Raw genomic sequence first — 17,340 nt, 5'->3', positions numbered from 1 at the left:
TATCTAAAATGTCAAAGATGAGAATGAAACATTTCAACCACTGAAATTGATACAACTCGACCTATCAAGGTGTTAAATTCCTAGGGTTTTCCTCTATAATTTACGTACTTATATGCTACTTATTAGTGTTTTCGTGGACGAAACGTAGAATGTAAAACACTCAGTAAGGACTCAAGGATGGTGAATCATTTCAAACACAGAAATCGTTGCGAGTATTGATCTCTAGAGTAACTGTAACAGAACAACCCCATCGGTAAACGGCACAGGAAATGAGAAAGGGTGAAGCAGCTCCAGACTTATTAGAGGAATACCGCCTGTGTTGCTCTGATTTATTAAGGTCTTCCAGCTCACTATGTAAACATGTTTCGAAGTTCAGCACCAATTTTGTCGCTTAATATAGTTTATAGTTAATGTTACTATTTAAAAAGCTATCACATCCCCGAAAAATTAACACTTAACTTAACATAAATAATGGATGGACATAATGTATATATAAATAATTAATTATTATTTGTGTACGTGCATCAAGTAGCCTATAATATGTTTAGTAGCTAAGAAAGACTCAATACTTACCTAAAGAACTATTTTTAAAATAAATTCTAAGTTAATTTTAATAAAAAAATGGGCTTTATATGTTTTGTTGGGTTTTTATGGGAGATTTAAGATTTTAGAGGAGTGTCTTCAGGACGTTTTAAGTAAAGTAATTAACACAGTTAAAAAAGCTAAAATAAAGGAAAAACGCAAAATTCATAATCAATGTTGGTGCTAAACATTTTAACATCCAATGCAGTTGCAACTATTATATTTCATTAAAATTTTCCCTACTTGTTTATACAATGTGCATAGTATTTAAATACTCATAAAACCCATTTGCCAAGTTCGTATTTAACCAGAACTCTATGCCAATGAATGTTTCACTATGGAACTTTTGGTCAAACATTTTTCACATTAGTGCTTATTAAATCTTTATGTAACTTGAAGAAGAAGTATTACTGTATAGGTTAGTACTAGATAGGTTACAGTTAGAATACATTATTAATCTCGATGTGTATAGTATTTTATTTAATAATGAAATAATAAAACAAAATTCGTATTAAACAAATTATAAACATTACAACAATAAGCTATGAAGTCGGTTATGAAATGAATCGGCTGACTAATTCAAACCAATGATAGAGAACAATAATGCCGAATGTAATGTAATACACAATTTATACTATAAAAATGCAAAATATGTATTTGTAAATATCAATATAAAAATTCTGTTGATGGGCAATGTTTATTGTGATGATTGAACAGAAATGGCTTCTCTGGAATATTATACTTTATATACAGTAATTAATCCGTAAATACGAGCTGGTATATAATGCTTATATACTACATCTAGGTTTGACAAAATATGTATTTGTAAATATCAATATAAAAATTCTGTTGATGGGCAATGTTTATTGTGATGATTGAACAGAAATGGCTTCTCTGGAATATTTTACTTTATATACAGTAATTAATCCGTAAATACGAGCTGGTATATAATGCTCGTATACTACATCTAGGTTTGACAAAATATGTATTTGTAAATATCAATATAAAAATTCTGTTGATGGGCAATGTTTATTGTGATGATTGAACAGAAATGGCTTCTCTGGAATATTTTACTTTATATACAGTAATTAATCCGTAAATACGAGCTGGTATATAATGCTCGTATACTACATCTAGGTTTGACAAAATATGTATTTGTAAATATCAATATAAAAATTCTGTTGATGGGCAATGTTTATTGTGATGATTGAACAGAAATGGCTTCTCTGGAATATTTTACTTTATATACAGTAATTAATCCGTAAATACGAGCTGGTATATAATGCTCGTATACTACATCTAGGTTTGACAAAATATGTATTTGTAAATATCAATATAAAAATTCTGTTGATGGGCAATGTTTATTGTGATGATTGAACAGAAATGGCTTCTCTGGAATATTTTACTTTATATACAGTAATTAATCCGTAAATACGAGCTGGTATATAATGCTCATATACTACATCTAGGTTTAAACGCAATTTGACTAAATATGCGAATCCAGTATACGTAATTGTTGTTTATTGGCTGAAAATTATTAAATAACAATTAAATGCCATTCAGAACATGTACTGTTGGGGCAGTTTTATAAAAAATTTTAAAAGTAGTTTTTTCGTCTTACAAACGCTTAAATCACAATTTATTTTTGTCTATATGAAGGTCATGTAACCACAACGGTTTGAAACAACGTATACACATACCTGTGCGAAAAGGGTCCAAATGTCCGCAATAAATTTGCCTTTTTCCTGCAATGAACCCCAATTCGGCAGAGGAGGTAGTTTGCTATATTGGAATATTTACTCTCAAATTTCAGAAATTTCTATTTCTCTTCTCCTTTCTTTGGTTCATTACGAACCTCAACATTGGCTATTCTTATATATTGAACCGAATCAGCTAAATAAAGTGCCAATTTATAAACTTTAAAATGTTTCGTCTTTTTTTTAAAAACTGCAACTTTTTTGAACAGTTGGGAATTCTTTTCGCCAAGGAATTCTTAACAATAATGGTAACATTTATAGAAAAAAGGTTGATTTAAAAGTTGAAAAAGATTTAATTTGAAATACTCAAACTGCTTACCTCAAATTTTTCAGTAGAGGTTTTATCGGTGGTTATTTTATCTTTCATAGATATGCCAGAGTTGGAAAAAGTAGCTCTTGTCCTACGACGTATACAGCTTCCACACAACCACTTGTTTTTATGCTCTAACCTCACTTTACGCCGAGTTCTAACTTTGAATCTGCATTTGTCAACGAGGAGCAATATATAATATGAACTCCGTAAATAATCATTTTCCCCGACTTAGGCAATCCCATTTTTCCATGGATTTTTCACATTACGATGACGTGTTGTGATATACTTTGATTAATACGATTTTCAGAAGTATATTTTAAATGGATAGTAAGTCAAGTAGTAATTTAAGTAGGCCTTCAGCGTATAAGGTAATGGAGGTCACCGGGCTCAGCTTGGGCACATATTTGGTGTATATATACGAAGTCAATTTATAAAAACACACATGTTAGTACATAATTATCACAATACCCCATATGAATGACTTCTGCGTAACAATATACAGTATACAAGCATGTTGAGAGTGCCAATGGTCTGACGTTGGACTTTGGGTCTGAGTTAGAGATAGCGCAGGTTCAAATCCTGTCTGTGACAGAAGCATTTTTTATCAGTACCATCGCCCTTGTAGTATCGACTCTCCCCCTTATTCTGTTTGGTAAGACCCTCGCACAGGCCAGTGGCCCATGAGGAAGGACAGAATAAGACAAAAAAGGGATCGACCTCTCCTTAAAAAAGAAAGTATTTTCAGGCGCTACGTAAATTTTGTAAAAAACATTTGTTTAAGATAAACCTAGAGAAATTATTCTGCTTCTGTGTTAATAATCAAATTTGTAGTTATAACGTGGAGTAATTAACTGTTTTATATAGGCTATATAAAACATTTAGTATATATATATATATATATATATATATATATATATATATATACTATATATATACAGTATATATATATATACTAAAATCGCAATGTTAGAGCCCACAAAACGCATGTATTAAGTAATAAAGCTTTCAAAATACAGGTATATAATTGGCGAGAGGTGTACTAGTTGTGTTCAAGCGTCCTACTACTTGAAACCACTAAACAAATTATAAGAAAGTAATGTCGGGAGAAATATTCAACCCATTTTTCACGGAAGATAAATCACAATTACGGTAAACATCCAGACTGGGACGTCAGCTCGCCTTCTGTTTTCTATCTAATTTAGATTAAGCGGCGAGCTGTCTGATAAATTTAACTTAAATACTTTTGGGGACTCTTAACAGTCTTAAATGTTGCATAAATACCATATTTGTCTGTTTTCGTCTTTTTTAACGTTTATTGTAATTTCTTAGAAACGCATGACACACGTTTTAGTTATCGTATGTTAATCGAGCTACGTTTACTCCAATTCAACGTCGTAAACCTTTGTGCTACCCTCTGTTATCGTACTAATGGGGAAAATCCACAATAGCACGCAAATCTCCCATTCGTTAATTCAGATATGTTCTAACTGAAATACATGTGTCTTACTAGGTGTAGCTGGCATAGCCATATTGAGCTTTGCCGGGCCCCCGGACAAGATATTCGGCCGGGCCCCTCCACCGCCGTCCGTCGACAAGGCCCCTTCAAATAAATGCGTGGTGAGGACCGGCCCGGGCCCTTAGGGGCCCATTGCAATTTCCGAAAAAACAGATCTGAGTACGCGCCTGGTGGCTGTGTCAGTTCAAATAATTTAAGAATTACGAGTAGATACATTAGGTATCAAGGGAAGTGGATAGCCTCTAGACTGTGACTGAGGTAGTTTCTCTGTATGACCTAATACCAAAGGAAGATGAATTGGTTCGTAAGTATTCATTCTACGGCCATGGCATGTATAAATAACTAAGGGAAGTATGTTTTTATCCACGACAAAGGAAGAAGTTTGAGAGCAAAAAATGAGAAAAAATCCATTTTGCCATGTTTTTCCATGTTTTCGAAAATAGTGTGTATCTAAATTACTCATAGGAAAAAATATGTCGTTTGAACAGGCTTATTAGTATAGCTTATGTATAGAGAAAAGCAACGGTTGGAGAGAGTAAAAAATTGCGTGTATCCTTACGTTCACCATTGGCTAAAGTACGTTTATTACTTAATTAGATATGACTTTATTTTAAAGTTTCATGATCAAATGGGGTGGGTTGGGTAAAAACATTTATATTATTAAGGCCTGAAAGGGAGCACTTACATAACTTTATTTGTTTCTTTTTTTAATTAGGTGCAATGCTTCAAAGTTACGATCAATTCCTCACTCTTTTCGAATTTTAACAATAGATTTAAGAACAAATAGAAGAATAAGAAGAAGAGGAGGAAGAAGAAGTACAATGCGAGGAAATAAACGTGTGTTTTAACATAGTTTGTAATCTCAAGACTACATGTTTAATGTTGCTGTTTATCTCTAACATAATTAGTAGGGAGACACATGCTGATAATGATACACAATTGGGTCCCACTCTGGTTTGGACGTTATCAGTAGGTCCTGAGCCAGTCTGATAACAGTGAGACCAGACTGCCATTACCAGACGGTCTGTGTGTGTCATCAAACAATTCATACACTACCGTCGCGTCGCCAGGGGCTCTGAGTTATTGATCTTGTTACTAGTTCATAAAGTGATGAAAATTATTCTTTAGAAACGAGGTGTTTCTACATGAATGACTGCAAGCACTTAAAGCATGATTTTTCATTAAGAAATGTAATCCAATTAAATATAAATCAACCAGAGTAATAAAAATGTTTCCCCCAACATTTAAGGCATTGTTTTGAGCTAAAAAAAATTAAAATGTATAAGAAATTGCTGGAATTTTTCGGTCACACAGGAGCCTTAATTGTTTGTTACGTAATTTTTTGTTAAAACTCCTCTATACGTATATTTAAAAAGTTTTTAATACATCTGTTATGACAGTTATAAAAATCAAAAAGAAAGTTTGTGATTTCTTAAATATTTTTTTATAATTTATTTCAAAAGTTCAATACACGAATACCTTTAGCAGGAATGAACATTTTAAAATTTTATGAAATTTATTACTTTTATATAGCAAACATAGTAGCAGGTTCAAATTTTTTCGAGTTACCCCGTTAAATATTCTACTTTAACACATGGGACAGTAAAGGTCAAATACAAAATAATTGAATTATAAAACGAGAGGGCTCTGTGGTGTAGTGATAACATGCTTCCCGGCAAATGAGAGTCCTAGGTTTGAGCCCCGGCGGAGCAGGTGCGGAATTAACGAAAATTACCTAATTTTAATTTCATTAACAATTGAATCACTAAACCTGTTTGGTTCTGTATATACAGGTTGTTCGGAAAAGGATGATAGAAACATTTGTGATTGATAAAACTTGTCATTCCAAACAAAAACATGTCCTATTAAAATAGGTAGAGAAATAGGCCGTTGGCCACCAATTCGTATTTTTATTAAAATCTCATATCTTTAGAACTAGTAGAGCTAAACCTTTGCATATAGGTAGATATAAATAAATGACAAATTTAAAACAATGGTGTGATTATGCTTTAATATTAACAAAATAGCTCGTGTTGAACAATTTATTTTAATAAAAATAACCAGTATGGATATAAATACTTAACATAATACCCACTGATTTGGAATTTTATTAAAATACCAATGGTTCTTTGCTCAACGAAATCTGTTGACACATAAACATGCACGACCACTAAATATTTTCCTTCACAAGCCAGGAGCAACAAAACTTATCGCCAGAAAGGATTGCATCAGTTGCTTTGCATTAGTTTTCAAAGATTTACAAGATACTACTAAATATTTTGAAATGATTATTACAATTCCAACGGTTCTTTATTCGATCACTTACATGATTACTTTAAATATGCGATTGGACGAGTCTGAAGTAACAAACATGTCGAAACACGCATTATTTTAACAGTGTGATAAAGAATCAGTTCAAGTTTACTGTATATGTTATATAACTTTACGTAATGCTGCAAGCCGAATGCAGTGAATGTTATGAATAAAAGAATGGAAACTGGGTGAATCAGGGATTATTGATCAGAAGCAATTCCGGTGAGATTTTATGGTAGAAAGCTGGAGTCAACCATAAAGCACGTAATGTGTCGCTTGCACCAATTTGCATTCTGGTCAGTTGTAAAACACGCTTGGATTGTGGAACCAAAGGAAATTTCGCTTTATATGCTGCCCACGTCTTTGGTTAAGTTTGGTGTATTGCGAGTTAAATGTATAGTGTACTGATGTGATGAAAGTTTCTTTTAAGATTATACAAAACTATTATAGTTTACAACCAAGACTAGAACTAATATGTTGTCTGCGTGATTTGTCTTTTATAATGAATTCCTAAAATCATTGTGTCTAAAACTAAATATCCCTCGCAGCTTAGTCGGAAGAAATGTAGATTTCATATGTGGCTGAAATCTTTAAATGCCCAAATAAAGATACTATTTTTAAAGAAACCATAAAAGAGAGATATTCTGTCATTTTTATAGATTTATTTTTTATTTTACCACTACATTTTATATATTTTAAATTGTTCTGAATAATTTGTTTGCTTGACTTCAAATTTATTTTTCTTGCATTGTACATAGATTTTTCAAATATGTTGGATGTCTCCGAATTAGACAAAGATAATGTTAATATATCTTATTTTAAATATATATTTAAAGTATTTTAAGATAGTATTTGGATTTCAATTTTGAATGGCTTCCATGGTGGAAAAGGTCACGATCGCAGAAAATCCAAAACAATCTCCTGGAACTTTGGACATGAGAGTAATTTCAATAGGTGGATTTCTATGAAATATACCTAAAATCTTTGTGAAGTATGTAAAAATGCTATTTAATTACCTCAATTAATAAACTATTAATTAATTTTAACCCCATCTAAATAAAAAGTACATTTACCAACATCTAACTTTCAATATCCCTTTCGTCTTAATCGGAAAAAGGTAGATTCCACATGTGGCCGTCATCTTGGAATGTCAATCTGAACATAAATTATTACTTTAGATGTTTAATTTGCACAACACTAGTGAAATAACTCAATTTTAGCTTGACATAACACTTTCAAACGATTAGGAGCTATATAATGATGAAACATTACAAAACAAAATCGTTATAGGCATATACATTTCTTTGTGGATAGTGGAGTTTGCATAGTTAAAACTAATCAGAAATTGTATTTGTAAACTATATTGATAAAATATATTGTGTGTAATGTGTTTTTTTCACCAATTAATGGAAATTTGTTGACATATATCAATCTATTGACTGCTCAATAATATAAACATCTTCATGGGGCACAGGTACGAGTATGCCTTAAATTATACGAATATAGAGCACAAAGCTTTGTTAATTTCTTGGCCATTAACGATCTAATTTTTACTCATTTTCTAATCTTCCATTAAAATCAAAGGCCAATTATGAGCCCATTAACAGAAAGAAAGTATCCGAATACTGGGTCAGGGAAACGATCGGATTAATCAGTCTGGTTATAAGTCCATCCTTTTAGCCAATGAGTCAACCTGATAGAAAAGTCATTCTTTTTAGTAGAAAAAAAATAATTGAAAACTAATATTATAGTGAATAATGAAAAATAATAATTTCCAGCAATAAATAAGTAAACATTTCCGATTAATTCACCTTGGAGACCCATAAACCACTGTGGAAGTATGAACGTCTAGCGGACACGATATGTGGTGCTGATTTCCTGCCAGGATATTTACGGATGACTTCCGCTGCCGCTGTACCACGTGATACTGAACTCTCACTGGAATATATCTTATTTTAAACTTCTGCTAAACTGTAGTAGTACTGTAGTAAACTACAGTAGGTTTTTAATAAGGTTTGGCTGTTTTCCTTATTTTATTAAATTTTAAGTACTTATTATATATTATTCCGTTATAAATATTTCTGCGATATTATCTTTTCCGCTGTACCACGTCATACTGAACTCTAACTTGAATATATCTTGTTACTTTTTATAAGTGTAGTTTAAAATTTGTAATAATGTTTGGCTGTTTTCCTTATGTTGTATTAAATTCCAGGTACTTAGATATTATTGTCGGTATAAAGATTTCTGTGACATTATTTTTTTAAGTTGTCATCATCATACTTATACTCGTATTTTGATCCAGCACCGTTTTATTTCATTCGCGTATACTTACTTCGAGATAAAATAATTCATAAAAGTTGCCAGAACCCGATGAATATTGGACTGTATTCTTGAACTATTTCTAGTAGTAGTATAATAATCTCCAAATCATCTACAAAAACTTACCCCATTCTCTTACAACTTTCGTTTTTTCTATGTCATCTATTATCCTTACTTTGAATTTATCTTCTTAACTAATTATTTATCAGAAGTTTTGGAGGATCTTCAAGTGTACATTTTTCAGCCACATGGCTACAGATAATATTTAATCTTCTTTTCTATCAGCGTCTATATTAAACACAGCCTTGAGGCTTGAATGTATAGTTCTAGATTTTTAATTGATAAAATAATACATGAAATTATTATAGAATCTAATGTACTGACAAAGAACCCAGTCAATTAAAAATCACATGTAATTGTAATATTTAACGATAGTGGTGTAGGCCTATTACTACACTTTAATCCATATAAACCCAAACATTGTTTGAGCATAAGTCGCTGTAGAATATGTATGAAGGGATATGCAATCTGATCCCTTCCGCAGGTACAAAACTAACCTAACGTATCACTGCAATCTAGGTTAAAATAAACAAATCATACATAGCTGCTTAGGGTTCACTCTAGGCGTTGTCTTTTTGATTACAATGTCTACTTCAAATTCAAAAGAAAAAAATCATTGTTTTATTGAAAATTAATCTATGTACATGACACCAATTTCTTGTTTTAGAATCATTCATATATATATATATATATATATATATATATATCATAACTGAAATTCCTAATATCATGTTAATTTTTTTTTTTTTAATTTGTCTAGTTAAAACCAAGGCGTATAGTACCGTTACTAATAAATTTGTATTGTGAAATGGTTTTAGACATTTATAACACATTATTAACACAGTATTAGTAACGTACTTATCTAAATGCAAATCCAGAAAATGAGGAAGAGGATCGGCGTGCCGTTGTCTGCAGAAAGTGGCTAGCAGCTAAGTAAAGCTCTCGCTTGAAACTGTGATTTATACAGCTTCTCGCCTCATCTGCAAAAGTGGCATAGTCTTCGAGATGAACTATCCGTCAGGGATACTTAAGTTCATCATAATGTTTAATGTACAGCGATGTAACTGGATGCTAAATTGTGGTTAAATAAATAAGGATTTATAAAGTTTACGACTTATTTTATTTATAAGTATAAGTAAAACAGTCACGCATCAATACAATATGTCAAATGTATGCTAAGTAAGTCTTTTTTATTATTGTGTATATTATATTTTGCTATTAAGTTAAACAAACATATGCACCAAAAACTATTCACTCTAATGTTAATTGTTTTGACGTATATTTACGGATTCGGGTTTTTGTGGTAATTCTAACAGATTACTTATTCTTTTTTAATTATTTGGTGGTGTATAGCCATTTATTGAACCTAGTCCAAAAATTTAACCCATCCTTTACATTTTTGATACTTGAAGTTAAACTGCAAAATGAAAATTAAGCCCGTAACATTCAAATTACATAAATTTTTCTTTTAGCGAATTGTAAATGTTATATGTGCCTATTATCTAGGAATGTTGAAGCTAATATTTATTATTAGTTTTGACATTAAAACTAATGGTACGATGACTTTTACAGTTGGCATAGGTTTGATTTAGTTACAATATGAATTTGCTATTGTAAAGATTTAAAGGTTTTACTTATAAAGGCTTAATGCTACAGTATACTTCTAAAACTTTGAAAGAAGGCAGCCATCTTGACTTTAACCGTTATAAAAAAGATGAGTAAGAATAAAATTAGCAACACGTTGCTTGTCAAATAGAGAAATGGTCAATATGTATTAGTATTGTGAGATAATTGAGATACATATTTTGCACAAATCTGAAAGACTGCCATCTTGAAACCTTTTATTATTTGATAGTAACTAACGAAATTATACAAGCAATGTGTAAGTACCAAGTTTAGTTTGAAACTGCTATAAATTACGGCAGTTGTAGTGTTCACCATAATTTTCACAACGTTATTGTATACTGTTCAAAACTTTGTATACAAGTCTAAGGCACTTTTTTGCTGTGCTTTATGATATGCGAGTATAATAACTTTATATTTATAACCATTCCCTCTAAAATTGATATAGCCTCCATATAAGACTTTAATTATAGCAATGAAAGGAAAAGAATATACTTATATACTTTGATTATGATAATTAATAATTTTTTAACTTGTGATTTTGGGTCAGTACTAAAAAATGTTAAATCTTTTTTTGCAAATGTGAAAGTTTTTATTGCTAAAGTAGCTCATTCAAGCTAGGTGAAAAACTCGCTCTGCATCAAGGTTAGTCGGGATCTATAAAACATTACGGCGATTATCATGATCAAAAGCCTTTTTTATATTTCATAAGTCTATCCAATATATAATACATAAATACATTTTCATATTATAGTAGTTTCGGGTTCTGTCGGTCATTATCGGAGAAAATACAAAATAATCTCATGAATAATTCGTCATTAGGGTGATTACAATAATAAGATAATAAAGAAACAAATGTTTGAACTCCAATGTTTATAAAAATCTACCAAGAATTCAAAACATAGGACGGAAAAAGTGGAGCAAGAACCTAATAATATTTGTCACCCGGCTTTTACAGAAGGTCATAAAATCATAACCGGAAATAATATAGTAGACCTGCCACCATCGTATTGCCTTCCAATACTCTGTTACCGATATCCATTTTACTTTCCTGGGTATCGGTTTACGATTGCAGTTTACGATCTTGATGAAAATCACCACATTCCGTATAAAAAATATAGGCAGATTTCTATTAAATCTACCAAGTACTGAAATAATCGTATTATATTTTGGAACGTTTCTAAATTTGTATAACCATGGTATAAGAAAGGGATTTATATTTCCTTTCATAGACGTGTTTAATATATTTTAGTATTTTTAATCTGAACAAAGCAATGAAACACAATTGTGAGTTAACGTTAACATTTATTAAATCTACCAAATACTGAAATAATCGTATTATATTTTGGAACGTTTCTAAATTTGTATAACCATGGTATAAGAAAGGGATTTATATTTCCTCTCTTAGACGTGTTTAATATATTTTAGTATTTTTAATCTGAACAAAGCAATGAAACACAATTGTGAGTTAACGTTAACATTTATTAAATCTACCAAGTACTGAAAATAATCGTATTATATTTTGGAACGTTTCTAAATTTGTATAACCATGGTATAAGAAAGGGTTTATATTTCCTCTCTTAGACGTGTTTAATATATTTTAGTATTTTTAATCTGAACAAAGCAATAAAACACAATTGTGAGTTAACGTTAACATTTATTAAATCTACCAAGTACTGAAATAATCGTATTATATTTTGGAACGTTTCTAAATTTGTATAACCATGGTATAAGAAAGGGATTTATATTTCCTTTCATAGACGTGTTTAATATATTTTAGTATTTTTAATCTGAACAAAGCAATGATCATAATCATCCCTCATTCAATTAACGAAACATTGGATTGCTCTACTTTTTCCAGTCAATACCATGGTATTGAAAACTCTGGATTGACATGAACATGTTGAGTACATATACTATGGAAATAAATCTTCATACAAAAATATCAATTCTATAGGTCAGGTCGTTTTAAAGACAGACAGAAATGCAATTTTTCCAGCCCTTCCAAAGATAGCCTTAGCTAACACTCATCCAGTTAATAAGTTCATTTCAGAGTAGGATGTTAGAGAGAATTAAAAAAGTGTTAATTCATTTTTATTTCCATAACAAAGTATTGAGAGTGAGGCTAGAATCTTTTACCCAATAAAAACTTTATTGTGTACACCCACCCCTTTCATTCCCACTATAGACATGATTTGATTTGTTACCGTATTTAAATAAAAAAAATAAAAAAGTGATATTAAAGTAAATTACCAAAGGGGAAAAAATGAAAAAGATAAGATGAACAGAAGCGAGTTAAAAATTAAATGAAATTCACAGTTTGTGAAATGGCTTTCAATCATTAAATAATAATATAAAACATACATTTTATTTAACGTCATCGGTAAAATAACACAAGACATGTATCCATTACCCTCAGAATTTCTTATAGCCAGTTTCAACTTTCAAGAAGCACGTATACATGGAAATGGTAAGTTATAGAATGTGTTTTATGTTTCTTATATTTTTGACTGAGCGTTAGTGAAGCCTATTACTCGAAGGGCTGGAAAGATTTAATCTCTGCCTGTTCATCTATCTGTCTCCCCGTGATATCTTAAACCGAACTGATCTATAGACTTTAAAGTTTGCCTAAGACTTCTTTTCTATATAGAGAAAGTGCCTATCTCAGTGGAGAATGATGATTATACTTATATCACTCCACGGGATTTGGCTTAGTATCAGCGAATATTTTTGCAATGATCTTAGGGGTAACTATGATGGCACCGAGAAAATAGAGAATACATAAATTTGTAAACCATCTGATTGATTACTATCATATGAGGTTTTAACATGTGATGTTTGTATTGATAAAGTAAAAAATACTTAACAGAGTGTAAAGTAAACTATAAAATTCTGTGACAAGATTAGATTTTTGTGCACTCTCGTGTTGCAGTAGCACTCTTCTTAGCAACCAACACTTTTATTATTTTAACACTGCTATAACTTAATGAACGAACATGTGAATGCATCATGCGGAAATATATCTTGAAAATATTAAATGTGTATATTTTAAATTTCTGTATGATATTTTTTCAGTTTTTCCGCAGGACCTAGAATGTAGTGAGCTACAGATTTGAAATTTTAAAATCAGACTCAACGAAACATTTTTTTTGTTCTTTTAGAACAAGAAGTTTAGAAAATTGTACCTAGTCCTGTAAGGACCTTTAAGATGCTTTCGGAGTGACTGTATATTTTTCATAGGTAAGGTTGTGAGTAGGGGCCGCCTCCTGTCGAGATTCATGAGGAAAATTTTAGTATCACTAATCTCAAGTAATGTCCCTTCGAAAGAAGGGGAAGCCAGCTCTGAACCAGTCAAAGCAGGCAGTGGGTGAACACCCATATGTCTAGGCTGGCAAGAACGTTTGGCTCTTAGGGTAACCTATCGAATTACCCTTGCACCCCGAAATCTAGACATTTGCGGTTAGAGATGTGCCGCTCCTTGACATCCATAAGGTTGCCCATATTAAGTGACACCTCGGGTTTTGCTGTACCCACTGTGGGTTCAACTGGAAGCCAGACGTACGAAGGTATAAACCCTGGGGGGGGGGGTACGAAACCTGTTACGTGACACATAATATGGCGTACTTCTACCTTGTCTTGGATAGTACATATTTATTAGTTAATGGTCTCTTAAAAATATCGATATCCTAATTCCATACTTTTAACGTTACTCAGAAACCAACATTTCATCTGCTAAATCTAATTTTTTCATCGTATATTGGAAACAAGAGTGAGTCAATCGGAGTGTTTTTAAGGTTAAATATGTGTGTTATATTGCATGCAATAACTGTAAAGTTTTCGGTTACATTAGGTTAATTAGATTTTGTATGTTGCAGTATATGTAACGCGAGTGTCAAGTGAGTTGTGGATAACATTGCAGCATATGCATTTTGGTAAGTACACTGCTTGTTTACAATTATACATTATCTTATTACTATTGAATACAAACCTACGCATATAACTGTACGGCGGCAGGCACCCCATGTCACATGTATAGTTGTGGATAACATTGCAGCATATGCATTTTGGTAAGTACACTGCTTGTTTACAATTATACATTATCTTATTACTATTGAATACAAACCTACGCATATAACTGTACGGCGGCAGGCACCCCATGTCACATGTATAGTTGTGGATAACATTGCAGCATATGCATTTTGGTAAGTACACTGCTTGTTTACAATTATACATTATCTTATTACTAGTGAATACAAACCTACGCATATAACTGTACGGCGGCAGGCACCCCATGTCACATGTATAGTTGTGGATAACATTGCAGCATATGCATTTTGGTAAGTACACTGCTTGTTTACAATTATACATTATCTTATTACTATTGAATACAAACTTACGCATATAACTGTACGGCGGCAGGCACCCCATGTCACATGTATAGTTGTCACATAAACTGACTTTAACACTTTATCTTTATCATTTACCGCACATTTGACCTCATAGAACTCAACGAAATTATTTTCAACTTTTCAAATGCCACAGAAGGGCCAAATTTAGGGTGTAAAGGTACTTTATGAGAAATTTTCAAATGTAATTATGGGTTGTGTGATAAATCGATTTAAAGATCCGATTAAATTGAACATGTTGATGCTAACTTATGTCAATTATCTTCAACTTTATCTACAGAGTGTACCAAAACGTTCTGAAAAAAGTTAATTAAATACATATTTTCTCAAGCTATTATTGAGATATTCTTTAGTTGAAAGTATAGTAGGGAACATCTTCATTGCTTTTCCATAAACTTAAAATTCTTAAATATCAATGTGCGTTAAATTGTATATAAAATAAATACTATTGTAAAAACTAACAATTTTTATTAAACATTTTTACTACCTCTTAGTTTTTAAAATGGCTGCTAACAAACATAATAAGACTGCCTGGTCCTAGATATTTGTCAAATATTCTTAACAATTAAATATCTACTTATTGTTAGTTTGAGAATACCTTAATTTATTTGGCAAAGTATTGTTTATTAGTTTTATCATTTAATATTTGAGCATAATATTTACATTTTACGCTATGTTGTTGGTGAGCTCATATTATTACAAATTATTAATTATTTAATTGTTTTTTAACGAAAATATCGTAGAAGTAATAAGTTAGATACCGACAAAATAATCTACAGTGATTAATGTCTATATGCCTCACAGAAATATTAGTTACTACTTACTCGCGGCTTTATGCGCAATTTAGTAGGATTTGCCTGTGCATGAGCACTTCTGGTTCGGGTGAATCATACTGCCGACGTCAATGTTGAGTTTGCTTTGTTGCTACGACCAAAAAATATACATCACGCATCAGAGAAGCCTACTTCTGTAAAAACTGTTTTATAACAAACTGTGAAGTTATAGTAAAAGTTAGATAGTAACTTTTGTATCTTCTACTCAATAGTTGCTAAACACGTGCAGTTAAAATACAGTAAAAAGGACACTATTTACGTGTTTGTTTCTTTATAAACTGAACAATACTTTTAATATTTGAGGCATTTAAAGCTGGGATTGGAACATGAATTCAAAAGCACAGTCTAGTGTACTTTCATGTAGCATAGTTCTTGCCAACTGCTTCAAAGGGAGTCTTCAGAGTCAAATTCTGACCATCTTATGTTTTAGGACATTTTCTAAGGTAGATTTCTAAGGTAGTGTACTTACCTAATCGCTGAAATCTAAAAAAAACAGCGTAAAAGTAATGGTTACACCTTAAAGAATTTACAAACTATAAATGAAAACAAATTGAAAATAGTTATTAAATAAATTAAATATGTTGTGCTGTCGTAAAATAACATTTACACAGAAGAGTTACTCACATTTCACCCGCTCTTTCAATTAATATTACACTGCTGTAGAGACCAAAATTGGATTTTTCGCTACATTAAAGACCAGTAGAGCGTAGCCCAGAGGGATTTTCAAAACGAGAATAGACCTACACTCATCTCAGGAACCATAAGAATGTCCATGTAAAATTCCAATCCAATCGGTTCAATAGATTACGCATGAAAGCAAAACAAAGAAACAAAGGCACTTTCGCATTTTTAATATTATAAGGATTTCAATTATTTTCCCACATGGCTTGGCATACACTTCAATTTAAAATCTAATAATAACTTTTCTTAATATTATATTAATCTTTTCTGAAACAACAGTTACGTGTTAATACACGTAGGCTATATTGAATAATTTAATATTCATTTTACTTCAATTCTCATAAAAGAATTATCCATTTTATTTAAATAGGTACAATTTAGATTCAAATATAACAACAGCACTCACGAATGAGGGTTACATGACAAATAGATGATATTTGGGAGAGGAATATCCTAGCAACATTTATAGCTTTCATTCGTCAACTCAAAGTCACATATTGTATCAAGAAGAAAAGTCTACAAGAAACTCAAGGGAGGATAACAACATTTCTTTGAATACAGAAATGGTTATGCGGGGGGAGGGATGAGATACATTTCGTCTTTCCTCATATTTCATTCTTGCTAAAATGAGTTCCTTAACAAACTTTTGTTGATAGCATTTCCTAAAAATCCATTTAACTACCAAGTTTTAATGCGCAGGGGAAGTATATTACGCCTGATAATGCGGGTCTGTAAAATATAACGTGTCTGCGATTAACAAGGATATTATTCTTTTGCATTATAATGCAATATTTTAATAATTATTAATGTTCTTCTTGCCTAAGCTCCACCTAGCTGCATGTTGATTTTACCTCATAAGAAGACTGTCGACCTAAAGATGGGTGATGGATTTTAGGGGATATTTCTTCATTCTAATAGATACGAGTTTTAAGGT

At 31.5% G+C, this 17,340-nt stretch overlaps 1 long non-coding RNA gene across 1 annotated transcript in view; it reads left to right on the top strand.

Annotated features, from left to right (window-relative positions):
* LOC124355512 overlaps positions 1-14,863 on the top strand; it is a 204,206-nt gene extending 189,343 nt beyond the window's left edge. Inside the window, exon 4 of the long non-coding RNA XR_006921770.1 lies at positions 14,362-14,863. This is a non-coding gene — a long non-coding RNA (uncharacterized LOC124355512). The remainder of the gene's footprint in view (positions 1-14,361) is intronic.
* Positions 14,864-17,340: the final 2,477 nt, after the last annotated feature.

Source organism: Homalodisca vitripennis, chromosome 2, assembly GCF_021130785.1.
Source record: "Homalodisca vitripennis isolate AUS2020 chromosome 2, UT_GWSS_2.1, whole genome shotgun sequence".
Classification (NCBI taxonomy): domain Eukaryota; kingdom Metazoa; phylum Arthropoda; class Insecta; order Hemiptera; family Cicadellidae; genus Homalodisca; species Homalodisca vitripennis.
This window is presented reverse-complemented; position numbering and strand designations above follow the sequence as displayed.